Raw genomic sequence first — 27780 nt, 5'->3', positions numbered from 1 at the left:
CTTGAAGAATTGAACTACTTTTGGCTGATGTTCTTTGTCAATTTATTGCTGAGCACTAAATTGCCCTCAGCCTTCACCATTGCAGTTTTGTTGTTAAAGGAGATTGTTCCTCTCCTAATCATACTTCACTACATTGCTGTTTAGTTTGAATGAAACAACTGCCATCATAACATTTACCAAATCATCTTCATGCACATTGTCTTCCATCAGACCTGACATGGGCAAAACAGTATTCAATCAGTAAATAAAACACCCCTATCACTGTCTATGCCATCACTTCAAATGTTCTTTATTATACAGATGAAAGCAATTGCATTTCTTAACTTTCAGGAAGTTACCTCTAAATGATCAATGAGCATGCAGGTCATTTTCACACAACTACTGTCATACTGCTGATGTCTCTCTGGAATTTCTCATACTTCAGCCACTGCAGTCTGTAATGTATTATTGCAGATTTAAAACTCCTGGACCATTATACCGTAGGTATCCTGTGCCTGAATGTTGGGGAGCTGGATTCCTGTTTTTTTTCCAGTGTGTTGAATTATTATTCAATTCTGTCACAGTGGTGAATTGCTGATAGCAGCCATGTGATATTTATTCCTTGGGATGGTCAAGGTCACATCTTTAATTTGGTCTATCTAGCCCATTGTGTTGTCCCATGGAACAATACCACTTAACAAATCTGTGTGATTTCATTTATCATGTAAATATACAGTATATCCAACAAGCCACTGGAATAAACCTGGGATATTTGTGTTTTCAAAAGATATACCAGTATATAAATATCAACTTCAAAACATTTGTTATATTATTTAATTCAATTTAAATGTTATCATTATAGTAATATGCTAAGTTATGTAAATATTGGTAAGAATTATTGAACTCTTTTTGATGGATTGTGTAATTAGGTAAAAAAATCGCCTAATTCAAAAGATCTGTCTGTGCATTGCACATTGGAAATGAGAACTGTTAACAGAACTGTGGTTTTCAATTTACAACATGACCCTTATGACTCATCAGTTCAGAAATTTATCCTAGCCTTGAAAGCAGCTTTTATTAAGATGCTTGAAACTTGTTCAGTTTCAAGCAATATTAAACCTATTAGAAGGTTGGATATAATGGGGTTGGTTTTTATTTGCATTTTTATGTTGATTTGCCATAGAATTTGTGCACCAGAAAGTCTAGTTTTATAGCTATTCCCATTTGATGCTGCTAGATTTAAATGAGTAGGAATTATTAATGTGCATGATTTTGTGAATTTAAAATGAATGTAGCTTATGTTTTTCTGTGGTGTATACATTTTAATAAGATGCTATTTTAGGACTGTTGTTATCCAAGTAGAACAGAAATTGTATTCAGAGAAAAGTTTGTGTATGAAAGGATACATTGTTGTAACTATATATTACTCATTGTAAATTAGATTTTTTTATAGAACTGCAAAAACCTACTATAGACAAGGTCAATTCAGCCACTTGTGCATACCCACTCGTGCATACAGGCAAAGTAATGACCCTGAAATGTTTCCCTGACATAAAAGTAAATACTGTAGTTTTATACAATTGCTATACATTTATATTACAATATATACAATACTAATATACTATATATACAATATATAGTAGATTCTGACAATTAATTGCCTGTGTTTATGCACCACCACCAGTTTGAGATGAGGTCATATTTTCTCCGTTGATTTCTTGATTTTATTCATATGCTTAAAAAAATAATTCCTGGGGGAAATTATTCTGGCTCTTGCATTGGTGATGTTTCTGCAATAGTACATGCTTCTTTTTTGATGTTTCACACTAAATATTTTTCCAGTTAAGACTGAAAAGTGACTATACTGTACTTATATCTAAAAGAACACTGAGTAACATCCATCTATAGAAGGTGGGGTCATGTATTTTTGAGGTATTTTCAGATTACTTCAATTAAATATTGAATAGACATTGATTGAGCTTGTCTGGAGAGGTCCTTTATTCTTCACAACTGTTTCTCTTTTTGGTAACACAGGCCCACATAAAAATAATGCCCGCAGAGAAATAACATAGTGCACTGTATACAGTTTATTGTATGCAACCTACAGTTTACTAGCATTCTTTTTGAATACTTATATAAAGTGCTTTTATTTACAAGGTTTAAACTAGGTTTCACCACTTGGCAATTTTCAGTTCAAGAAAGTACTGTGGTACTGTAAGTTATGCTTTACCATGGACTAAATGCTTAAGAAAAGTATTTTTCTAGGATACATTTTAGTTTGTAGGTCTTATCATTTAAATGATCAAATTATCATTTAAATTGTTCAGCATGGGCACAAGAATAGTGAAGATCTGTGCAGTGACTACTTTTTTTCTCTAACTTTTGTAGCATGTAAACTCTCCTATCTAGTAAATATTCAACAGTAGTAAATTACTCATTTCTGCTCAGAGTAAGTGATTACCATGTGCGCTCTGGGAATTTAAATTGCTACATCAAATTGTTGAGTGGAAAAAAATGTTTTGTAGGGTACATTAAAACCACTTTTTTGTAGTTGCTTTGAAAAGTGTAATTTACAGGTAATTTTGATATGTTAAGAAAAGTCAATTGCAAAAATGCATTGGTGCAGTGACATAAAAGAATCTGAAAAAGCTTTCCTTGTGTTAAGTGTTTCTGATGGTGCCATAGCACTGACGCAGATCCATCTGAGTGTACCTCTGAGTCAGAGATATATATACACTGTATATGGGTGGTTGTACGCATGACAGAGGTAGAAGCCTGACACTAATAGTCTTGAACTGTCTTTTGTAGTGAGGTGGATATGTACGACTCAGAAAAACTTGTTTATACAATGCTGTATATACTGTACATGCTATGCATGCAATACAATTCTCATGCAAAGAAAAAAAAACAGTCCAGTAAAATCCAGTAATGATGTTTATGAATAAGGTTAGTACTTTTAGTTCTTTTTATCATTTTCATTTTTTTTAATGGAGCGACAATAAATTGATACAATATAGCAACTGTGGCATTGAATTGAAAAAAAAATGTTGCACAGGAGTACATTTATTTTTATTGTAATGATGTATGCTGGGAGAAAATTTAGAATTTGCATCCATATTTCTAAATCTGTCTCTGTTTTTATGATCAAGGGAAAAAAATAATTTCAACAGTCATGTGTAACACTAAGATATAAGATAATACTTAACAGCAGATTTGTTTATAGATAAAACAGTATGTACTGTATCTGTAGGGAATTTAAAGCCAGCAGACTTAGACTGGTTAATTTTATATCTGGAATGCATGTTGAAATCACTGAAAAGGAGTGATTAAGCAGTATCCTCTAAAAATAATAGCATGTAACAATAAAGTGGTAGATATTGTTGCTTCTTTATAATATTGATAAGAACTAAAGTGTCAGGTCAGTGAAGTGGTTATGTAAGGAGTTCTACAGAAATGACAGACATCAAGAGAACGTCCTTGATGAGCACCCCTCGATAAAGAGAGGTATGGAGTACAATATTCAGGCAGAATACATTGCAAAAAACACTCTACGTAGAATGCCCACTTTGAGATGGATTGGATCATGTTTGAAGTAAGAATACAATCAGTCCTAAAGAATGATTTATGCCTAACAGAATGAAATGTGAAAGCTTTGGGATGGTTTAAACACTTGCTAACTGCAAGTGTGCTAGCGGCAGGTCAGATACAGGTCAGATCTGCGAAGACCAACAAAGGTTGCACTTCGTGAAGGGCCCTGTTATGTGCACTATGAAGTACTAGATTCAGTACTGCATTCAGCATCAGTAATTACTCTGCATAAAGAAAGGAGCAGGTAAAGGTTTATTCCATGCTGACGCACCGTTTCAGCTGTGGAGCCTTCTTCAGGGGTAATATTTACCTGTTGTATCATAGCCTAACTTTCACCTGTTCCTTTGCAGCCTATGCATGCTGTGGCAACTACCTACTGTACTTGAATGCGTTAAAAAAGGTCTGTTAACAGTTTGGTTCCTAAAGTTAAGAAAAGTAAAACTTATCAATACCAGAGTCCTCTTGTTTTGCTACAATACAGCGATGCTTTATGCCTCAGGAACAGGTCTGTCATCCATTTATAGTGGACCATAGCAGAGGGCCTAGTTCAGCTGTAACAGTGAGCTATCCTTTCAGTGAGTTTTACACTCTTGTATAGTGTTGAGACCATTAGCATAGTGCAGTGAATCAAAAAATGCTTCAGTCCTTCTCAGCAGAGCCAGGCCCTCACTGTGGTAGACGTTTTTCTAGTGTTGATATAGAATAATCCTCAAAAATAAAGTGAGGCACTGACCACCTACTTGTAGTGTCTACAATGTCCAGATCCCTGTCTGTCCATATGCTGTAGAAGTTTGATAATTAATCTGATCCTCTGAGAGAACTCCTGGAACTTTAATCATATTAAAAAATATATTTGCAGAAACTAAATTTGCTGTTTGCAGTTCTTCTTATGCATAGCTATGGTGCAACAAAATAAAAAAAATATTGAATGTTCTTCAGAAACATTTTAATGTCAGTATAACATTGATGTATGCAACAACCTGCTGAGATGGTTCACCTCTGAAACAGTTCAAATGAGTGGGATTACAGATATTATGGTTTCGCAGTTGAATTATGTTATTTACTATTTTCATCTGTGACATCTATAACATATTTTGCTTATCTATATTTAAGACGGAAGAAGCGTTTATGTATTCTAGATTTTTTATGAGGCAGGAGGCAGGCGGTCAAAGTACACCTGAAACTCTTACAGTACATCCACTGGTTTTAAATACAGGTGCCCCCCAAGTCTGTCACCATTTCCATACTCCTTGTATATTAATGATGTGTATGAACTACCAAATCTGTGAAATTAATCAAAACAAAGAGGTAATCTTTGATTTCAGGTATAACAGGAATCAAATGCAACCTATGGTGTTTAATGGAAAGATAATGGAGAGGGTAGATTCTTTTAAGTTTCCTGGCACAGCAATTTCCTCCACCTTGAAATGGGAGAGCATTGTACATAAAACAGTAAAGAAAGCCCATCAGAGACTGTTTTCTTAGGCAGCTCAGAAAGTTTGGTGTGTCTCAGGAAGCCAAGCTCCATTTATACAGGGTAACAATTAAGAGCAATGTTTTTCTGTGACAGTCTGGTTTGGAAACTTAGCAGTCAGAAGAGGAGACAACAGGATTGAGTGGTCCACATTGCTTTTAAATTAATTGTCTATGACTGTTGCACCTGCAAATGCAACGTGTTTAAATTGAAAAACTCTGTGGGTTATAAATGACCACTCCTACCCAACTTGGGAAGAAGGCTTAGAATCCAGAACAGAGCACCTACAGTACCCTGAGGGTATTTGGTCTCTCAACTCAACACTGCTATAAAAGTATTTATTAAAATATTTATTGGTAAATTTGTGGATTCTCTCTTCACTCTAATGTGACATCATACTGTATTTTGTATATGATATGTGTATGTTATTTAAGATTTTTCTTACTCTTCTTGTATTTTGTATTTCTGTTATTTCAAGCATACAGTACAACAAGGACTTTGACCTTAGACACTGTAAAAGACAAATGACTACAAATTGCTTTTTGTATAAATGGAACTAGATATATGATTATATTATTGTTGTTTACATTTGTGACAATTAATTTCCATGTTTATAATGGTATTTTTAAGCCATTAACAAGCTTTTAAGACACTAGACAACACTTCACCTGCTCTTTAAGAGTTCCTTCTAGCGTGCCTCTGATTGTATCTTTTGCTTTCCTTGATAAGAACCAGATCAGCTGCTGGTTGATTAGGAACCCAAAGCTTTATGTTGTATACTAATAGGTTTTACAATCTGAGATGGTGATCAAGTAAACTGTTTTTTAGGTTTTATTATTCTATGTAAATAAATGAATTATATCTATTGACAAAGTACATAAAATGAGCTTCATCTTATGTGAGGCCTTGTGTTTTTCATGTCTTGGTTTGGGAAAAGGGACAACACCTAATTTCTTATGAGTCCTCATAAGAAAATATTTTTTTTAATCAAGTGTCCATCTTTAAACCAATTCTGACCGTATAACTCAAATGCTAGGAATTAACTGAAAATAGTTTATCGTACCATAATGTCTTGAACTTTTCTTTAGTCGTGAGATTTGTAAATACAATGGAGTACTTTTCACCTTCTTCTGAAACAGAAAATCAAGTTAACCATAATTATGGTCATACAATGGTTATGATATAGGTTACGGTTTGTGGAAAGGCTTCAACCCATGTTGGTTTTGATGATCATTATTGATTTACATACTATACCAATAAAAAGGGTAGTCATTGAAGGTCAATTAGCGTACATTAATGTTTTGTTTACATTAATCAGGTGGAAATAAAATTAAAAAAAAAAATGCTTTACTCAGAATTTGAAAAGTTTTTTTTTATTTACTCTAAAGAAGATTGGGGGCCAGATGGCAGAGTCACAATTAAAATCGGATATACTTTGGATACATATTTATTTAAATGTGCTTTTTTTATTTTAAAAAATGTATTTGCAAGAATGCACAAAATGCGAGAAATTTCAATGCATGTATAATGGAGGCTTTTTTAATGACAAACGATGTAACGATGTAAATTTATCTTCTGTTATTCTTACTGTACATGAGAATTTAACTCTGCATTGTTTAGTGTCCATATAAATTGGACCACGGAAGGTTGAGGAAAGGAAAAGTAATCTCACTCCAATTCTGCTTTCAGCCAGTATCTTTGAAACAAATTTGGCTTTACCTTTGCCATGATATTTTAAAATAACCTCTTTACAAATCCCTCATCCCACCCTAAGTCAACAGCAAGAGAATGAAGGTATATTTTTTGTCTTTAGGTTTTGCTATGGAAAGAGAAGAATAGTAATCTCCCATAAGACACTGCTTAAACATTTATTATGCCTTGGATTAATACTTGCTTCACGGATATTTGAAATGAGACATCCTTCACTGGAGGTTTCCCTTCGGTGAGAGTTCAGTATTGATTTCTTTTTTTTTTCCACAAACAGAAGGAAGAAGTCTTGCTGCATTGGCCTAATCAGACCACTTTCATTCACCATTGTTAGGTAAGTACAACTTCATTATGAGCACAACAAAAGCTGATTTTAGTTAAAATTTTAAAAAATCTATATTAAAAATTACATGAGAATTCTCATCTTACTAAAATTAATATACTATATGCAGTCTTCTGTACCATATATCCAGACTCATATTTGCAGTCTTCTGTACCATATATCCAGACTCATATTAAGCACCTTTAAACATGGCCACAAACATCTCGTCTACTTTAAAAAGAAGACAATACAACAAGGCAATTATATGACTTGCTTCTTTCGGTACATGTACTGGACTAATTTGGATGATTATGGTTGAGAACAATTTGTACAGAAAGGCAAGAACTGAATGTTTTTTCCTTTGAACAGTTAGTACCGAGGGAGCATTAGCAGTGTGCTAAAATTGTGAACTTCTACAGCTAATTATAAGACATAAGAACTAAGGCGAGTAAATGATTAACATTAAAATATTAAGTACACTAGCCCTTTAAATTTCATTCTCTCATTGTGTTAATTAGAATTTTACCAATATAAAGTACTGAAATACCGTGTTGATCAAAAGCTAAAATATTTTATTTTTGCCATCTTCTCTGGAATCATTCTGAAATACAGTTTAACATTTTGAAACCAAAGCACGTGGATGCGTTCATTGTTCATCATCAGCAATGCGTATATTTATATGTAAAAGAGTTTAACACAAATACACTGTTCACTTACTATGTCAGTTAGAGATTTATAATCAAGAAACCTATTTTGTTAACTTGATATAGCTTTAAAATGAAAACAAAAAAACATCATTAATTTGGTCCAATGTCCATTAATTTAAGTTTAAATGGTGAACAAGTATAATTATAATAAGTATAATTTATGTTTTAAAATAGTCAGATAATTTAAATGTATTTTACTGTAGAACATTTAACTCCATTTTACACATGCAACATTATTTTGGTTGTCGTTGTCAATATTAGGCCTAATGTGTTTCAGAAATACATTAAATACTATCAGCTTCTGAAAAAAAAATACATGTATCTGTTATGACATGTTCTTACTCTGTGCTTCCAAATGATGAATCTACTTTTTTCAGTAATTAGTAAGGATTTGCATTCATTATTACTTTTTGTATTTACCTCCTAAGTAGAAATAATTTAAAGACAGACTATCAAATACTGTAGATCGGTAATACATGACCTGTGAAGTAGAATATACTGTAAGAATAAGTGTAGCAACTGCGGTATCCTTTCTATAACATGCCATTAAGAATTAAATATCTTAATTTCTTATATCTTATATTTACATTTATATTTATATTTAAGTATGTATTAAATAAATGTTTTTATCAAAATCCTCCTAAAGTCTCGCATCTGTTGTATTAGAAATGGTGATTGTGCCTGTTACTAACATAAAGATTAAGAAAAATTGTATACTAATCATATGCTAACACATAAGTAGTAGCACTCCAGATACTTATTTTCTATCAAGTTTTGTGTGTTTCCTATAATAATATGAATACATTAAAGATTAAACATTTCAAAGCATTAAATCATTCACCAAATATATGAACCTGAAGAGTGTTACTCTTCTTTATTTTGTGTAATTGCCTACTGATGTTCGCATGCTTGTATATTGCTGATGTTTTTAGGAATAGCAAGATTTTTTGAAAAGCAGGTTAATAAGGCCTTAAAACCCCACTTGTAAAGAAGAACATAACAAGCTGCAGTTCACTTTAGTGACTTAACTCTTTTTTTACAAACTCTTTATCATAGTTTTAGTTTATTTTTAATCCACTCCTCCATTTAGTGATGCCGGAATTGTAAATCAGAGACAACGGGAAGAAAGTACAAAATCGTCCTCATCTGTGTTCCCTCTGTATGTCTGCAGTACATTCTGTCATTCTTATTCCAACATTAAACTTTGGCTGGAAAAACATGCTGGGAAGGTCCTGTTAATAATGACAATAAAGACATTCATTAGAGGCAGTAATAGGTTCATGGATACCAGTATACTCAGACTTTTATTGACAATAAAAGCACATGACCTGTCATTTAACTACAATTTAACAACTATGATGTGTAAAGATGTGTGAACCATGAATTGTATCTAGCTTATTGTGTGGCTGAAGTAGCACAAAAGAAATACCAGCACACAGAATAAGACACATTATTTGACAACCGGAGGAAATGTACAGTATAAGACTGTTTTACAAAGCAAAATCTAAAATACCGAAGAATAACTTATTCAAGTCAAGTCATATTTTATATAGTGCTTTTCATGGCTTAGCATCCTAATGTGCTTTACACCTAAAGAACTGTAAATTTTAGATATTCTATTTCCCTCTTTCTTTAACCTTCTTGTGTACAACACCACATTCACGTACTGTAACACACATCACAAATCTATTAAAAACAATGCGACTGCCTCCTTTTTTGAAGTACCTGTCTTTTTATTTTTGCTATGCAGTCTAATCTTACTCTTAATTTCACTTAATCAGCTTGCTGTGCTTTTATTTGTTCACTTTTGTTTTCTTCTGTTGTGTATTAAGTATACAACATGCACATACAAAAACAACACACAGTACACAACATGACCATAGAAAAAACAACATTAATTTAAATTATTTACAATCATACCAGTCATAACCAGGTCATCACATTAGTCACATTAGTCATTAGTCATCACAAGGCACATCTGTGATCTTTATGCAGAAATCTGACTGCCCTACCAATGCCAACCCTAGAAAATCACCAGCAGAGCTCCACTAATTTTATTAAAATGAGTTAAGGAAGTAAGTTTACGTGTGGAAGACCTTAAGTTATTATGTATTATTAAATTTACAGTATGGAAAAATACAAAATGGTAGGCAGTTTATAGTTGCTGTCTGGAACTAAGATATGTCTTATACTGTAACATTACAGAAGAGGTTAATAACTAAGTCCCTGAAAACATTTCAAATTATTATTCAAACATTTAAATTATAAGTGTAAAATTCCAAGGATTTTTATAAAAGCAACCCTGTGGTTTACAGTGTTTAAGAACTGTTTTACTCTTACTTGTTGTTTTCCTATTATATATCTATATATTTTACATCACTATACTTAGATCTTTACTCAGTGTGCAAATTAGTGTTAATAGCCCAGATAAAAAGCTTCTCAAATGCATTTGAAAGGCAGTGCTCAGGATAAGCAAATCAGTAACACAGCAGAATATGAAAGCCTGTTAACCACCGTTACACTTACATTTTTCATTATCTGTCTTCCTGTCTTTTTTTTTATGAAAGCAATATTTCTTGGAAAAGTCAGTTAAGCGTGATAAATATTCTAAATGTTATTTTCATCCACCCATCCGTTTTCTAACTGCTTCATCCAGTTCAGGGTCATGGGGGATCCGGAGCCTATCTCGGCAAGTAATGGGCGCGAGGCAGGTTACACCCTGGGTGGAGCGCCAGTCCATCGCAGGACACACACAGACAAGCACGCATTCACACCAGGGCCAATCCTAGAAGCCAATTAACTGTCTTTGGACTATGAGAGGAAACCCATGCAAACACAGGGAAGACACAAACCTCCACACAGATAGCACCCCGGGTGCAGAATTGAACTGAATGCAAGGTCCCTGTGCTGCAGGGCAACATTGCTAACCACTGTGCTTCCATGCCAACCTCTAAAAGTTACTTCCACTTCCAAAATATTTTAATCATTTTAATTATTTAATCATAATTATATGATTATGCTTGATATAAGACAAGTAACACGAAACTGAAATAAAAAACAATCAGGATGCAAATGACCACTTTCATAGGGGATATATATTGTCATCTTCATGATAGCAAATTCAAGTCCTGAGATGGTTTTCATTCATATTTTTTAAATAATTCATTCGCAAAATGCAACACAAGAGGGTTTTTTTCCCCTGGAGTTTGAATAGGAAAGGAGTTTGCCAAGTGTGAGGCATACTGTATACTGTAGGAATAATGTACAAAACCTCATAATGTATGTCTATTTACAGTATATGTAATGTTGTTCATTTCTTTAGAATGTACAAAGTACTAATGTGCCACTAATTAACATAACTGTTCCTACTGATGTTAATAATAAAAAACACATTTTTTCTAAAGTGATATTCTATTATTTCAAGAGTTGATAGTCTTTTCAATCTTTTCAATGATTTTATTGTCCAGTTTGTTCACAAAATAAAGCTAAATCTATTAGAACATGATAAAATGGTGATACTAGGTATGTCACTTTATTGTGAAATCTGTCCATGCCAAGTTATCATAATCTTTTTCACTTAGTATAAAGTAAAAGCAAGAAAAAAAATTCCCCTAAGTCTAAAGAGGAAAGTAGATTTCACATGGAATTTTTAATTTGTTATCTATAAAAACAATTAGGTAATCAGATTTGGACAAATTTAAAGAATTTTGACCTCATGAATAATTTAGAAATTTAATTGATGTGTTAAAGTGATGTGAACCTAGATTATATCCATTTAGACTGCACAGCTATTCCACAAATGGTCTTGCTATTCATGCAGATTGCTTCTATCAAAAATGCTCCTTCTGCCTTTCATCCAGGTTTTTATTACTTATTTTTAAAAGCCTGCCTGTGCATGCCACCTTTACCTTTCCTGTTTGTTTACTGCATTTTTACATTGACTTTCAGAATTGTAATTAATGTCAGTACCTCCTACCTCTTATGGGGGTGTGTTGTTGGGTTAGGATGACATCACTTAATTTGTGAAATTCGTGATAATTTATTTAACTTGTAGGAACAAAATTTTAGATGCAGATGCTGTCTTTGTCACAAAATTTAAATTAGCACAATTATAATATCTCACATACAACTGTCTTAACACCAAATGTGCTTTTTATATTAACAAAGAAATCTTTAAAACATTCTGAAATGAATATGTCTGCCTTCACTGATCTGCAAAGGATTACATTTCATCCTGGCTGGCTGTTGTAACTGATGTAATTGATTTTAAAGTATTGCCCTGGATACACTAATCATTCTATTGTAGTTTTTTTATTATATTATTCAGTTTCTTTAATAGTTTCTTTGTATGCCAGGCCCGAGGATATAGCTTTGTATTACACAGCACCAAGGTTTCTTGAACAAATGTATCCAAAAATGATTCTTATCATTTTTTCCTTTAGATATAACCTCATTTTTATTAAATCTTAAGTATACAAAATGGCAATAAAATTAAATTCTAAGTGTGACATTATTTGATGATTCAATAAATGTTCATGGGTGGCATAGTGACATATTGGTTAGTGCTGCTGTCTCACCATATTAGTTATTAGGTTGGCGGGGAATTATCATCAACTCCCAGTGTTCTCCAGGAGCTCTGGCTTCCTTTCTCCCTCCAGTGTAGTACAGGTGAGGTGATAGGTACTGTATCTCCAAATTATCCCTGTTCGTGTGACTGTAACTAGGGATGGATTTTGCACCTTGTGTTGGTCAGGTTAGGCTCCATTCATCACTACCGTCTTTAGGATGAAGTGGCTGTGGATAAAGAATGGATGAATGAAGGCCATACTGTAAGACGAAACAGCCCCAGTCCACACTAGTGCTGATCAGCTACAATGTAAAATATACTGTAGAATGAAAACATGCAGACCTGATCAGCGATGTCAAGTCATGGATGGGACCACTCTGTCATGACACATGCCTGAAGTCTATGAGACATTAACTGACACAGACTTGTGGGAGAGCTGTCCAATGACACTGCAAGACCTGCAAAGGTTCTGTCATATGCTACAGCTGTGGGTATTGCTGTCAAACATGAGAATCCAAGTTCTACCATTAGCGTACAGCTGGGTTCATATTATAACATCGTAAACAATACTAATTGACCATTCAGAGCACTGCGTCCATCAGGGTGCACAAATAGTGCAAGATGGCGACTGCATACCACTGGGCAGCATGGCTTCCCAGTTCAACATGTTTGGAACATTAATTGCACCCCATACCATTACACCTTGTCAGTCAAATTGAATGGGTTAAACAGCACAGTTCTTTGAAAATCATTCCATTGGCTGGACATGGACTTGGTCAATAACAAACCTCAGTTCAAACCTTAATTCAGCACACAATTAATTCTTTCCATTTTCTGTCCAATATCCCTGTGCAAGGCAGTGTTGACAGATAGGTATTTGGCCAGGTTAAGGTGTCTACAGCACCGCAAATTGTGTCTACTGTATATGCTAGCTACAGTAGATGCTTTCAGATGGTTCTGTTACTACCTGGCCAGTTTCAAGTCCTGATGTCTGTAGCAATACCTAAAGTGATCTGATTTCCAAATGTATACTGGGTGGATGTGAACACAATTTGTAACCAGCATCTGGAGAATTTTAACATTCACGATCCCTAGTGTGCAGCTCTTTTAGATATGATCAAACATTACATTTTGAAGATGAATGATAGAACTCATGCTGTTCTTAATAGGGACAGGACGTGCGTCGATATCCTTGCAGGAACTGCTGTGTTTCTTGCATACAGTACCTGTTACCACTTCAGGAACAACACTCAAAAAATATTTTTCTGCACACCAAAATACATTCTAAGCTTTTATTTTGTATCCAAATTGGCAAGCAAAGTAATATGAGGAAGTTCACCTAAGGAGATATCCTTGTATTTATAATAGCTCTTGCTTTGTGTAATGGAAAGATGACAATTAAGTTTTCTGTCATTCCAAAAATGAACATGTGCATTCCTCTCATGTCCTATCCAAGTTTTTACACATCCTTTTCAAATGCTGGAAATATCCTAATTAGGGTAAAATTATGATTCAAGAAAAAATGATTTACTGTCTTGAAAAAGTCTAAATCAAACATATGTTATATTTAACTGGTGTTAGATTTTTATTTTGTAAAAACATTTTCCATTTTTGGAGGGTTTGCAAAAATTTATAATCTAGTTTGAAATTATATTAGGCACTGCAGGAATGTTTCCATCAATATGGCAATATATTTTAATTAAATCAGGTTTATTTAATTTGTGTGCTTTAGACTATGCAGGCTGTTTATAATGACATTGCAACTGCAAAATAATTTTGTCTGAATTTGGGTTATGTTCCATTATTTAAGGTGGTCCAATGAGATAAAGCACCTAAGAGGAATAATGCCTATAAATACACTGGCAACCTGTTAGGTCCCAATGTACTGTAAAGTGCTGGTGGGGAATGTGTGAAACAAGGTCTTTTCCTGTGCTGCTCTTGGCTTGATGCAGCAATAACATAAGCTATTACAGTCTAGCAGTCACTGTTAACAGGTTGCTATGGAGATTTGTGATGTCATAGAGGAGCAACATCTGTGTGGTGTTTGTTTGTTAGGAAAGGTCAGTCTGTTTCTCTGCAAACACCAAAGAAAACACATCCTAACTATCAAGAAAGGAACTGCAAAACATTTGAAACCCAAGGTTGACTTTTTTAACAGTTTAAGGTTACTTATATGGTTGTTTTTTCACTTTTGACTCTCCTCACTGGTCCATCAGTGATATGTCTCTTACTCATATTCATTTGTAATATACAGAAAATATTAAAAGACAAATATTTTTGTACAGGAAATTTCCTTGAGTAAATCAGAAGCTCCCTGCAAAGAAAAAGAAACACATTCGCTCAGCACTTCTAGTGTAGCCCATGTTTCCCCAAGTTTTTAAATGAGTGACACCTTTTTGAGCTATAACTATCAACAGGGAACCCCCAATGTAAAGTAATGCAAATATATACTGACAATTAAAGAATGGTTACCATGAAGGGGAGGAGATCTGTTTTTTTGAGTGTTCATTTACATAGTAATGAGGTGTACCAGTTTCCGTCTTTGTCTACAGCATATGCATTATATCCTCATCTGGATATCAAGATGAAAACATTCCACAAATTTCACCTTTTCTTCTAATTGGGTAAACAGTAACTGAAGCATTAAAAGTCCTTTGTAGTCATCTTCAAAGGTCTTTTTATAATGTACAGTACTGTACACATACTTAATGAACTGTAGTAAACTCTTAACCCCTAACTCTGTTGCTAACCTATTCTGTATAAGGTAGTGTTCTATTTCTGTGACTGTGGAAAAAATGTGGTATCTTATTATTCAGGCTACATTAGCTGGTAAGGTCAAGGGGGCAGAAACCATAATTTTGTGAAGTACTCATTATAGGTACTTATTTGGGCAGTTGGATGTTTCTGTTGTTGGGGGTTTGTTTCTCTTTAATGTGGGATAATTTTGAATCCGGAACTAACTGAAACAGAAAAAGAAAATGTAATGAGTGATGACATTTTAAAATATTTTTAGTTGCTATAATAGCATGTTTTAGTATATACTCTGAATAACAACCATCGTTTTCTAATTCAAAGCAAAAAAGGTCAGTCAAGAAGAGACCGATTTGAAGGCAAGTGAATTACATTGTAAGCAGAATTTATACTTTATTATGTGACTGGCTCCTAGCTTATTGCTGACACTGACCATTTTTGGTCAAATGTATCAACCAGAAATTCAAATGGCAAGTGTGGATACAATCATCCTTGCCCATCATGTGAAAGCTGGATTTACAGTTCACTAACAAGAACTTTGTGGTTACTAAGATGAGAAAAAAATTGAATTTTAAAGTTCTTAGGACAGATTTATTTTATACAAACTCAGACAAAGATAAAGCAAGTGACCAGAAGTAAATGCATTTACTGTATGTGTTCCACCCTCTTATGTAAGCTTTCAACAAATTACACATGATTTACAATGCCTTGCAAAAGTATTCACGTTATTCACAAAGTATTCAAATATTCAGACTGAACACTTTTTTGGGTGAAAGAAGTTAAATATCATTAAAAAATGCAAAGAAAATCCAAATCTCTAAAATATTGATTGTAAAACATTTTGCCACCCTGAGTAAATACTTTTAGCAGCAATTACAGCTGTAGGTTTTTTGGTTCATTATTAGCAACCGCAAGCTATGAAATCAAACTGTATAATTGATGCATTCACACATTTTAACAATTGTGGGAGAAAATAAAATATTTTACTCTCCATTAAATTTGTGAGGGGCTGCATAGTGGAGCAGTGAATAACATTAACACTTAACATCGCTTGGGCTCTGGGTTCAGTTCCTGAATGTAAAAAGATGTTGTATGTTCTCCTCATGTTCACATGCATTTCCTCTGGGTGCTCTACAGTACTTACCTCCCATAGTCCAAGGACATACTGGTAAAGCTGGCCCTGGTGTGTGTGTGTGTGTGTGTGTGTGTGTGCCCTGCAATGGACTGGCATCCTGTCCAGGGGTGTATCCTCCCTTGCGACTATTTCTTACTGAGATAGGCTCCAACTCCCCAGTGACCCTGTATTGAAAAAAGCAGTTAGAAATTAGATGGGTAGATACATTTTTGAGTTCAACCTTTATTGGAAATGGAAAGAGTAGAGACAATTTTTTTTCAACATTACAAGTATTTTGAGTTCTGGCTGAGCTCTTTGGTCGCGGGGTTTGGGTCATTTCACAGTCCAAGCATGAGCACAATTGGCTGAGCTCTATCAAGGTTGGGGAGGGATTAATCAGCTAGGATCCTGTCTGTGAGGGACGTTTCTCTTTTCCCATCGGCACCAAACCTCTGGTACAGGGCTCTGGTGCCTGAGACAAACTAAAAGACAAATGGCTTGAAGGTGGGTTGGTCGGAGGAGTCTGACTGCACTTCCTTGTACTCCCCGTATGTACTGGGTTCATAGTTACAAGCCGGGATATGAGAAGCACACAGTAGCATATTTCAGATCGGGTGAGTATAACAAAAATAATTTGTCGATTCTAAATTGAAAACAGGAAATCATACAATTTGTGATATTTTTTTCTGCACAAAATACACTCTTATGCAAATTAATGTAAAGAAAGCCCTTTACACATCAGTAAATGTCACAGAATCAAAATGTTAAACATTTTCACATTAGCTCTGCTGCTGCTAGGTTGGAACAGCTTGTGTCTTCATAAGCAGTGTGCAGGATAGTAAGGAAAACCTTAGATATGCAAATGTTTCCTGCACTGTTATCAGTGTACCAATATGACTCTTCTCCACAGTATAGAGAAGCTTACTGTTGGTGTTTGTTGTATCCGGCTTTTGCAGATGCTGTTTACTTCGTTATGAGAGCTATATAAGTAGATGATAAGTCACTTTAATGTTTCTATTTTTGTCCTGAGTGCATTTTTGTTACAAGATTTTTTTCCATTTACTTGATGGGTTTATTTATGGATCTAACATGCAGTTTTGACAAAAAAAAAGAGTGAGCGAGAGCCAGTGAAGAACACGATGGGGGATGGGCAGGTTATTCCCACATGCCATATTCTTTTCTGTAAGAAGTGTGTTGCTGAAGCCTGGTATGGGATACTGTAACTGTCTTGTTTGATTACTATATATTTAATGGCACCAGGTAAAAGTACAGCGCTAAATATTTTTTGTAGATTCTTGCTCTTTCTGGAAGTCTGAGCTACTTTGTATTTAGCTGATTTCGGAAACCCAAGAATGTACTGTACTGTATAATAGGAAGAGGTGAAAACTGGATACAGAGACACACTAAAATGTAATAAGTCCTTAAGTGTTAAGGAGCAGAGGATCAGGGAGACTGTTGTGACCCCAAAAAAGAACTTTGTGGTGATAAAAACTACTGTATATCTCTCTGAGCAATTTTAAGTCAAGCTGAAAACATCCCATTTGCATTTGCAAAACTTAGATCCGTGTGATGGTTCTAAGTACCTGTAAGGTATGATTCTGAAACATGAGCCCAGGGAGACTTAATGACACTTCTGGATTCCCATTTATTTGAAATTCAAATTCATACAATTTAATGGAATTACAGCTGTACAACAAATGCAAATTGTCAGCAGACAGTATCTGAGGGTGCAAAACCGGTTACAGTTATTTTAGTTAAATACCAGAAAACCACAGTGTGTACAGTACTTACACACTGAAGAGGAAATCCTGGAAAGGGATCTGTTCCTTTTTAATAATTTACTTTCTGCCTTTAGCATGTTTACACTACACAATTGTACTCTGTTACTCTGGTACTTATTGTTGTGTTTTTATTGTTTATATTACTAAAATAAATAGGTGAAACCAAATACGTAAAACTGGTTTTTATGGTACATAAATTCATCATGGGATTCTGCTTCAGTGTTTTTTACATTTCTCTTAATAACAGTTGTTGGATAACAAATATGTGTGATTGCTTTTTATGCATATATATATTTGTTTTAAGAAAAGGTACTGTTTTAATTTAATTTTTAATTGGTGAATAAGTAATAAAAATAGTTGTGAAAAGACAAATATCTTGCGTTTTTTTTTTCTTGATTCTCTGGATATTATCAACTTTTTTCATGGCGAGTTGAGTGAATTTAGAATTACCTGTCCTGGATATGCAGAGTGCTAACATGCTGTTGGTTTGGTGCTGCTAATGGGAAGACACACAACAGATGAATATACTAATTGAAAATTGAAGGATGTCAAGCAGAGTTTCAGTGTATTGAGTTCATCAGCCAAGCAACTCTCCCTGATGGATCAGATCTAGCAGAAAGAGGATATGCTACATGTTCTAATTAGAAAATACTTGTTTTTATTAATACCGGTATTTTAATGTCTTAATCTTATATGCGAAAGTAATGGAAATGACAGAGAAAATAAACTGATAGCCTACACATTATTGTGTTAAATGTAGATAGAAGAGCGTGACATTTACTCCACTTACTCTATAGTATTCTTCTTTAAGTGATTGGTAACATTTAAGATCAGAAAACATTTAGTTGGGTTTTAGCATAGTTCATCTAAGGCAGGACTCACAGTTTGTTATTGATTCATACTGTGTAGCATTAACATACATCACTTATTTTTCCAGTACTCGTTAGTCAGATTGTGATTGATTACTGTAGTTTCTTTATGTTATCTAAGTCTTCTACTCCAACTTTCTAAAATGCAACAAAAAACATTTCAGTCAGCTATTAGATTGAGAAAAGACATAAAAGGTGGTAGAATGCCATCAAAACAGGCGCTGATGTCAGGAACTCTTCTCTATTGTTCAGTGACAGGTGTTAATAGCATATGAGCAGTTAGCTTTGTTCTGCGTTCTTGACACTATAGGAACAGCCAACTGTATTCTAAGTACATGTGAATAATTAATTGTAACCTTTTTTTTTTTGGAAACAGGGCTTTTATGCCCATGTTGAAAATAAAAAAAGACTGCTGTCTAGCCTACAGAAAACAACATGCCAGGCAGGGCTTTTCAAGGTGGATATTAGAGATTTTCAACCAAAACTGGTCAGTCTCAGGGAACTATTACAAATGCCTGTTAGTGAAATGTAAGACTCTGTACAGTTTATTTAAACTGTACTGCATTTATCAGTTATACAGGTGCAGTTTCAAGGAAAGCAAGCATTATGCCTTTTGTAAACACTGTCTTGTAGGCTTTCTTATTCAAAGCTTTTCAGTGAGAAAGATTCTGCTTCATCCTAATGCTGAGAACATTCACAGACTGGACTTGTTTGAATAATGAAAAAAAATATTTTGGAAGTTTGACAATTTGCTTGTCACCTTGAAATATTTATTTTACATGTCTGTGTTGTGAACATGTTTTAACACGTGGCCACTTCAGTATCAGTATCATTCATTTAAGAAAACCACAAGCTTAGAAAGCAGCTAACTGCCTACAGGGAAATAATATTACATTTTTAAAGCTTTTACTTTATAATCTCATTATGCTTTTTTGGAGCTTGGACATTTTAATCAGCATGCAATTAATATAGAAGTAATATAAACTCTTTCAATATTAAACAGGTGCCTTGTCACTACCTTGAAGTAATTGAAACATATTTTGAATATAAAATAGATAGTGAGTTTATTTTCTTTTTGAAAAGAATTTTGAAAGTAATGTTTAGCTGGGTTTTAAATGAACATGTTATAACTCAAGCAGTTCCTTATTACAGTACATCAATTGTGCTGTAGATGTAAAATGCACAGTAGAGTAACAGGATAGATCTTTATCATATTGAGGGTGGGAGAGAGTGATGTTAACAAGCAGTAGTGTGAGAGGTGTGCTCTATTTAGTTCATTATTTCTTCACTTGTCTCTATCCCAAACACTTCTCACATGCACAGTATAGCAGAGCAAACCGTGATAGTCTGAAATGCATTCTGCCTCATTTTATCATCAGTTAAATCTGCAGTTCTAGCCATTCTATCTGTCCCCCTGAAATACATTTTTACATGTGCTCTCTTGTTTTTCAACAACTTCGTTGTAAGGTAAGCACTTGAACAGCTTTGCTTGTGCAGATACCGCATCATCATGATTAGTTTGTATTTTACACCTGGAGATTAATGTTTCTGAGTGGAACTGTGCATTGTTTAGATGCTGCAATGCATTCGCCGTCAAATAAGCAAATCTAATCACTGATGAGTACAGAATTGTAGTTGTTTTAAAATAGATTTGACCAGTTTGTTTATGGTGTTTTAGATATTTACATCTGTCAAAAATGTAGTAAAATTAGTTCTGATGTGTCTTTTGAAACATTTGATGTGTCTTGTATGGAGTCTGTGGAGTTTGTGAAATGAGACATATCAATTATCCATGAGAGAATGCAATGAAAAAACCTTGAGTACCTTTGTGCATATGATGGGCAATCCCAGAAGGTTTTAAAGGTATCATCATCTGTGCTACTATTAATAGGTATAGCAACATGAATGCCATTATCTCCTGTGTGCAGGACTAATTGGAAAGAGCTGTATTGAGGAATGAATTTGAATTAAGCAGGGCTCCTTGATCACAAAAAACTTTTCTGGGTCTAATTTGCAGATTTTCATATTTGAAGACTTGTCAGGTTTTGTAGATTATATTGAAATTCTGCTATGCTACGTTAGTATTAGACAGGACTTTGTTGAAGCAGTTTTTTCCTAGAAACTTCTCCTCTGCTGCATGCAAAGACCTTGTTCTGTGCAATTGGTGTACCTAAGGATTTTTATTGCGAATAAATTGTACAAATTCATTATAATAAGATTATTTAATAACCAGTTCCAAGGTTTACTTAAACGTGACTTCCTCAAATTATGGTGTTTCACAGACTTTCTTATTGAAATATAAAAAAGAGTCATATTTTATTGATTTACATATAAAAACATCTAAAAATGCAAGAGGAGATACATTGTGTTGGAATTTCACTGTATACTTTATGCATCAAAATATTTCCCTTGACAAGCGATCACAGTACATACAGTTGCAGTGTTTTGCTGTCCATTTTACACAATCAGGTAAAACGGCAGGCATGTTATTTATTAATTTTGTAAGAAGTCTGTGTTGTTTTTTTCTAATTTAAGTAATTAAGGTTTTGCCTGGCTGCATTTAGGGCAGTTTTGTTGAAATCCAAAGCTTTACCCACAGGTCGTTAGAATTTTGAATGACACTGAAGAATGAGAATCATCCCTTGACAATTGTAACATTTGTTTTTCCTGCAGCTTGTGCTTGTGTATGTACAAAACAACTTCAAGCTTTAATGTTACTGCCTCTATATTATATGGGAGGTACTGACTATAGTCTTTTATTTGAGAGGAAATAAATAATCTGTTACAAGGAGTAAAGGTTTATTAGTGTGACTAGTTATTATTAGTAAACTTGGCACTTACATTTTAGTTTTTGAATGGAAAGTTTAAATTTGTATAGCCTAGTACGATGTGTACAATGCTCCTTTTTGAATCCTATCCGGACTTTAACTGTACAGAAGATCACATTTTACCACCTTTGTAAAAACAGAAGCCTTTTTTACACCCTATACTACAGTATGTTGGGGCTTAGAAGTGCTGAAAAGGTCTAGAGCTGAAAAGTTGTAAGTTACAGGCCAGCTAATATTTCCAAATATATTAACATCATTATTGTTGTGATATTATCATTACATTTTTTTCTGAATGTTACATGAATGTTTTAGAAGAAAGTATGTGTTGTCAATCTCCTTATTCATAGATAATCTAAATGGTGTATTTGTACAGACTGCATTTTCAACAGGGTGTCATGGTCAATTTTGGGATGGGGTGAACAGGCTGTATTCTCCTCCTTGTGTATTTATGGGTTTTCTACAGTTGCTGTTGTTTATTTCCATCTCCCAAAGCCATGTTGATTAGAGGATTGGTGATACTAATTTTTTTGCTTCATGAGAAGTGGGGCTCCTTTGTCATTAATTTGTATTGTTTGGAGTAACTTTACTGCAATCCTGAATAACATAACATCACTTTATTAACCCTTTACAATTTCTTGCATTAGGAATTGTCTTTTCGCATACCCCAGCTTACTCTCCGTGAGACACACAGACAGGGAGAGAGCCTGGGGTCAGAGCGCAGGGTCTGCCATTTTGCCATTGTGATGGCAAAAAAGAATCAATTCAATCCATTTTGAAATACGTCTACAACACAAGAAAGTGTGGAAAAAGTAGAGGGGTCTGAATACTTTCTGAAGGCACTGTATATCAGTAAGCTCTTAATAACAGTTGCATTTTTGGTCTGTGGCTGTATCTTTTCAGATCATCAGATCTTAACCTGCTTCTCAGTGTATATATATATTAATTTTTAGACCGTTCTCATGATGTCAATCATGATGTCAATCCCATATTCTTATGGGAATATGGAAACTGTGATATTGCCTAAATAATTTGAAAGCAGATGAGTTTTAAAAAACAGTATATATTTTGTTTATCTCTTGTGAAATTAATGATAGAAATGAAATAGAAAGAAAAAACACTTAATTCTGATGTCATATGAGGTACTGTAGTTTGCTGCCAGTGTGCCTTAGCCAGCAATTGGCAATCTATTGACTGAAATGTAGGGAAGGCAGGTGCACTGTTAGTTATTATTGATCAGTTGAGGGACGTCAAGGTTCATTAAGAGCAAACCATATATTGTTCAGTATGTAGGCAGCATTGCATGATCACTGTTCATTTTAAATGAATGTCTGTTTTCTGTTAAACTGGTCATTTGAAGTTCATAAGATCTGTAAAGACACATGCCAGTCAGGTTACATCAGTCTCGGCCTGGCTTAGTTTACTATCAGAAATATTTTATTGCTTTTAACTTGGTCCAACAAGACTAAGAGTGAGCAGCATCAGAGAGTCTGCACTGACATTTTTACGCAATTAGTCCTAGGCATTCTGAAAAAGAGGCCAGGCTTATAGAGGTTCAATTGCTGTCTCAGAGAGGATTAGGGAATACTTTTTTATAAAGCTTCACCTTGGCATTTTACAGCCTAAGCTATTCTTGGACTTGAAAATAAAAGGTGTCAGCTCTCAATTGGATAAACACTAGAATCCTCTGAGGTAGAGAGTCTGTCTACAATATCTGTTTTTTACTACCAAAAACACACTGTTCATAAATTTATATACTGTACTTCATTGTAATTACTTCATGAAATCTGACATGGGCAGTGCCTTACAATACAGTGCCTGTTATTTCAAATGCATTTGGTGTCATGTTTCAATATTAATGTTCATATTTAACTTACATCTTATGCTGATTAGGACACGTTTCTTTAAATAACATAAGCAATATCTAGAAATAGCATAATATCTAGCAGAAGGCTTATCAATAGAGGGCTATACAAATATTGTAGTAATTCAAGAAAACGGGAGAGCTTTTGAACCTTCAAACACTCGGGGGTCATTTCGGATTTGAGAGTTAAATAATGAAGCTGCGAATGTGGGTAATTCCATTTTCCTGAAATTCATTAGGTCAAAAGAAAAGCTACTGTACATGTGCTGCTTCTAAATGTTGTCATTTACATATTTAAAATATCGTACTGTGTAAATTGAGCCATGGTTTTAAACAAATCAGACAATTAAACAAATTTAGTCCACCTGTTTTGAAAATTTGACTTTTCACCAATACATAACAATTTGGTAAGAAAATGTGTCATATTTTAAATTTTAAGGACAACAAGCTGAAAGAATAGTACAAACTCTGTATACTGTTCATCTTAGTTTTTTTACACTCTTTAATTGTGTTTCTGTTTTATAAAAGAAAATGGAAATGCACAGACCTGATGACTTTTGCATAATTGTTATCTAATCTTCTAATTATATGGTTCAGAGATATGGTCAAATACATTGAATTTGAGGAATACTGATTAAAATCATTCTGTCTGCATTTTCCTTTTTGCTGTCCACATGACTCAGCACAAAGAGATCACTTGTGAACACAACAGGTTTTTTTTTTCTTTGATTTTGGATACAGATATTTAGAACGGAGCCTTGAAGCAAAAAAATGCAAAAGTGTATCTAATATGGCCAAAATGTGTACATCACCATAAGCCATAGTGCACATTGGGTGCAGGGCAGCATAACACAATTCTTATTAGAGAAGTAGTTTTTTTTTTGTTCTTATTCTTTTGTTCTTTTGTTTGAGTTGACCGTGCTAAAGTGGGCTCTGGATTATGCAGTCATGATGGGTCACCAAAGAGACTTTCACAATGACTGTAAATAATTCACCTGTTTTCAGTAAAGTGACTGATTGTTTGGTGTGTTTGAGTGAGTCACATGGGGTTAGTTTGTATATCAGGTGTGTCCTTGTCTCGTGGGTGTGTGGTGTGTATTTGCCATTAGAGTTCATTAGAGCAGGATCCAACAGACCAAGTGCATGTGGATGGTGATAGTGTACACCCCAAACTGCTCCTTTACTTTCTGCCTTTTGGAGTGTATTTTACAAAGGCCCCCATTGGCCACCTTGAGGTGGGGACTTGCCACACATTTAAGAATGTTTTAACCAATAGTCCAAAATAAAATGTTTAAAACTTTGAAGGTATATTCATGGTACTGATGATTCAAGACCTGATTTCTGCAAGAAAAATATTTCCTTTTATCTTGTGTGTGTTGATTAATAGGCAGTCTTATGGGGGTTCTGAGTGATTCAGTGGAGCTGATTGCTGTCAAGATTAGTTAGGCTTCAGTCAACCAGGATATGTTTGAAGACAGTGACTACTGGGACTTTACTGTGCATCTTTGAACTTGTCTTTCTGAAAGTGGACAAAACACTGCATCTCCAGTTGATCGTACCTCTCCTGTAAAGACTATGTTGAAAGAGAGTCTGCAGGCTATAATCCCCTGTGCTGGTAAAGTGGTTTTGGTGATAAACCGTTTTAACACTGATTCCAGATTAGGAAGGTACAGTATAAAAAAAACTGTGATTCGCATTTAAAGAAAACAGATTTAATGCAAATCCACATAATGTCTAATATAAATAATTAGAAGTAATGATTTATTTGAGATATATTTGTATTTTAAAATATCTGCTATTTGGATGGAGCAAAATTCTTCTTCTTTTGAATGTTTACAGTAGGCTTATTACCCTAAATTTAGACAATGACATGCTGAACTGATGAATATTACTTTTGGTTCCATTTCAAATGCTATTTGTCAGTGAATAACATGGGAATTCACTTTGATGCTGGGCTTGGCTACTATTATGATATTATCACCGTTTAGATTTTTGCTCAGCTATTTTAGTTAAATATATTCTAAGGGTTGGTGCTCAATTAATTATTTAAAATTATGATTCCTAAGTGAAATAAACCTTTTGAACATCTTTACATTTTGTGAAAATTGGGAGTCCTGGTTATTCCAAAACTCAAAATCAAAACACAATGCAACTATATTACATCATTTATAATGAGTATTTTGTGTCTCACATTGACTTCTTTAGAGATTGTTTAGAGATTGGACAGACTGAAGGTAATTTTCTATGTTGAAATTCAAGTATGAAGTAAGTCTTCCATAAGTTTAAGGTGTAGGGAGCTGTAGTTGTTGAATCCTAAGCATCGTTTTGCCATTTGTTGTGTTGTGAAAGCAAGCCATTAATGACATAAAATGATTATTTCTGTGCCTATAGCATAGAGCACTATTAAAAAAAACCCAACCAATTCTAGGCTTGGTATGAATCAGTTATTCCTTTTCTTTCCCTCATGTGATACTCATGTGTAAACAAATTTTAGACCTATAAATATTCCTTGTAATCCATTTGACAAAAATCACAAAATTCTGCACCATCAATGCCTTTATTATAGAAGTCATTTGTTGGAGTAAAATGCTACTTTATGCACAGCTTGTCTTGTTTTATTGCATGAACCTCTTAGACACTTAAAATATCATTATTTAACAATTATAGAATGAATGTATTTTTTCTAACTTTTTAACACTGTGATTGTGATTTTGTTTTCCTTAATAAAGTACTGTTTTTAGGACAAAGTCACGACTTCACAGTTTCTATATGTATAAAAATACAGCCTTTCATGATTATTGGCTTTTCAAACAAACGTTCTAATTTCAAGAAATTGCAGTTTCCAGAAATGTCTGCTTAATATCCTTGGACCAATTAGCTTTTAAAAAAAAATTGATCAGCTGAATGGTCTCTTCTTGTTTGCAGACTTTCATGAAGACATCAGCTGCAGGTATTGGCGGAACGTTAGCATTCCAAATAAATAAGCCACATTCCTTGAAGACTGGAATAAGATGCCAGTCAGGGAGATATAAGTACCAAGAGATAAGTACCAAGGAGTACCAAGACTGATGTTGACAATCTCCAGCCTTGGCGACATTTTTTGTTTACCTTTACAGCAGGGTGTTTTGTCTAGCCGGTTCATTAACATTGTTAATAATACAACTGGAGGCAGTGGAATGGCTATTAAATAGAAAGTGTTGTTTTGTTTTTCTCAAGAAATTCAGTTCTTAAGTGCAGTGTGCTTCTAAATAGAGACAAAACAGAATGATAATAAACACCTGGGATTTAAAATGCATTTTAGTGTGCAGACTCATAATTTTGTACCTTTGCCTAAACAGAATAACTGTACTAAATTGACAGGGATGAGCTATGCGTGTTTTGGGTTAGCGGAGTAAAACGTGTTGTGGTTATTGGTCAGTTCTCTAGGGAAGCAGTGGTGGTAGTGGTAATGTTAATGGAGTAATTAAAAGTAAAAAGGATTGCCTCAGTTTTCCATTATTATTTGAATGAAGGGAGGATAGAAGCCTCTTAAGACTGTAACTTAAGAGTTTTTGTTTTGCATTGGGAGCCCTTGTGTTTATAGGTGATATATATACAAAACATAATACATTATGGATCTGTATACTGTATGTGATATATACTGTATATACAAAAAGAAATACAAATATTTACATATTACTAAGGTGAATGTCAATAATATATCAATTGTTAAAAATGGTTAAAATATCAACTGCCATTCACTGATAATGATTTTTCTTAGCTAACAAAACCATGCATCCATCCCATCCATCCATCCTCTAACCACTTCATCCAATTCAGGGTTGTGGGGGAGCCAGATCCTATCCTGGCAAGCAATGGGTGCAAGACAGGGTATACCCTGGACGGCACACCAGTCTAACGCAGGGCAGACACAGAGATAAACACTCATACCTAACAGTATGTCTTTGGACTGTAGAAGAAAACTAGAGCACCCAGCGAAAACCCACACGAGCACTGGAAGAACATACAGACTCCACACAGATAGCACTCCAGGTCCAGAATTGAACCCAGTGCCCCAGTAGTGCAAGGCACCATGATGCCACTTTGCCACCAGTAGGATAACTTAAGGCTTTAAGAATATTTTTGTTGTTATTTAATCATTCCTTGACTTTGAAGTGCAGAATTAAAATATATCTTCATTGTTAAAGAGGCCAGTCCCAAAATGGACTTATTGATATTTGTGGACAGCAAGA

The 27780-nt window shown here is 34.4% G+C and overlaps 1 protein-coding gene across 10 annotated transcripts in view; it reads left to right on the top strand.

The window, feature by feature from the left end:
- The window catches only part of plcb4a (phospholipase C, beta 4a), a 166588-nt gene that overhangs the window by 67325 nt on the left and 71483 nt on the right, over positions 1-27780 (top strand). For 5 of the 10 annotated variants that reach the window (XR_016094297.1, XM_088934673.1, XM_088934642.1 and 2 more), the window contains exon 1: positions 20173-20326. The gene's annotated coding sequence lies outside the window, so the exon portion shown is untranslated. Of the gene's footprint in view, positions 1-7025; positions 7083-16744; positions 16824-20172; positions 20327-27780 lie in introns of those variants that run through there. The other 5 variants (XM_088934682.1, XM_088934652.1, XM_088934612.1 and 2 more) reach the window with 2 other exon arrangements.

The sequence above is a fragment of the Atractosteus spatula genome, chromosome 2 (assembly GCF_055471065.1).
Source record: "Atractosteus spatula isolate fAtrSpa1 chromosome 2, fAtrSpa1.hap1, whole genome shotgun sequence".
Classification (NCBI taxonomy): domain Eukaryota; kingdom Metazoa; phylum Chordata; class Actinopteri; order Semionotiformes; family Lepisosteidae; genus Atractosteus; species Atractosteus spatula.
The sequence above is the reverse complement of the archived record's forward strand: the minus strand, read 5'-3'. Positions and strand labels throughout refer to the sequence as shown.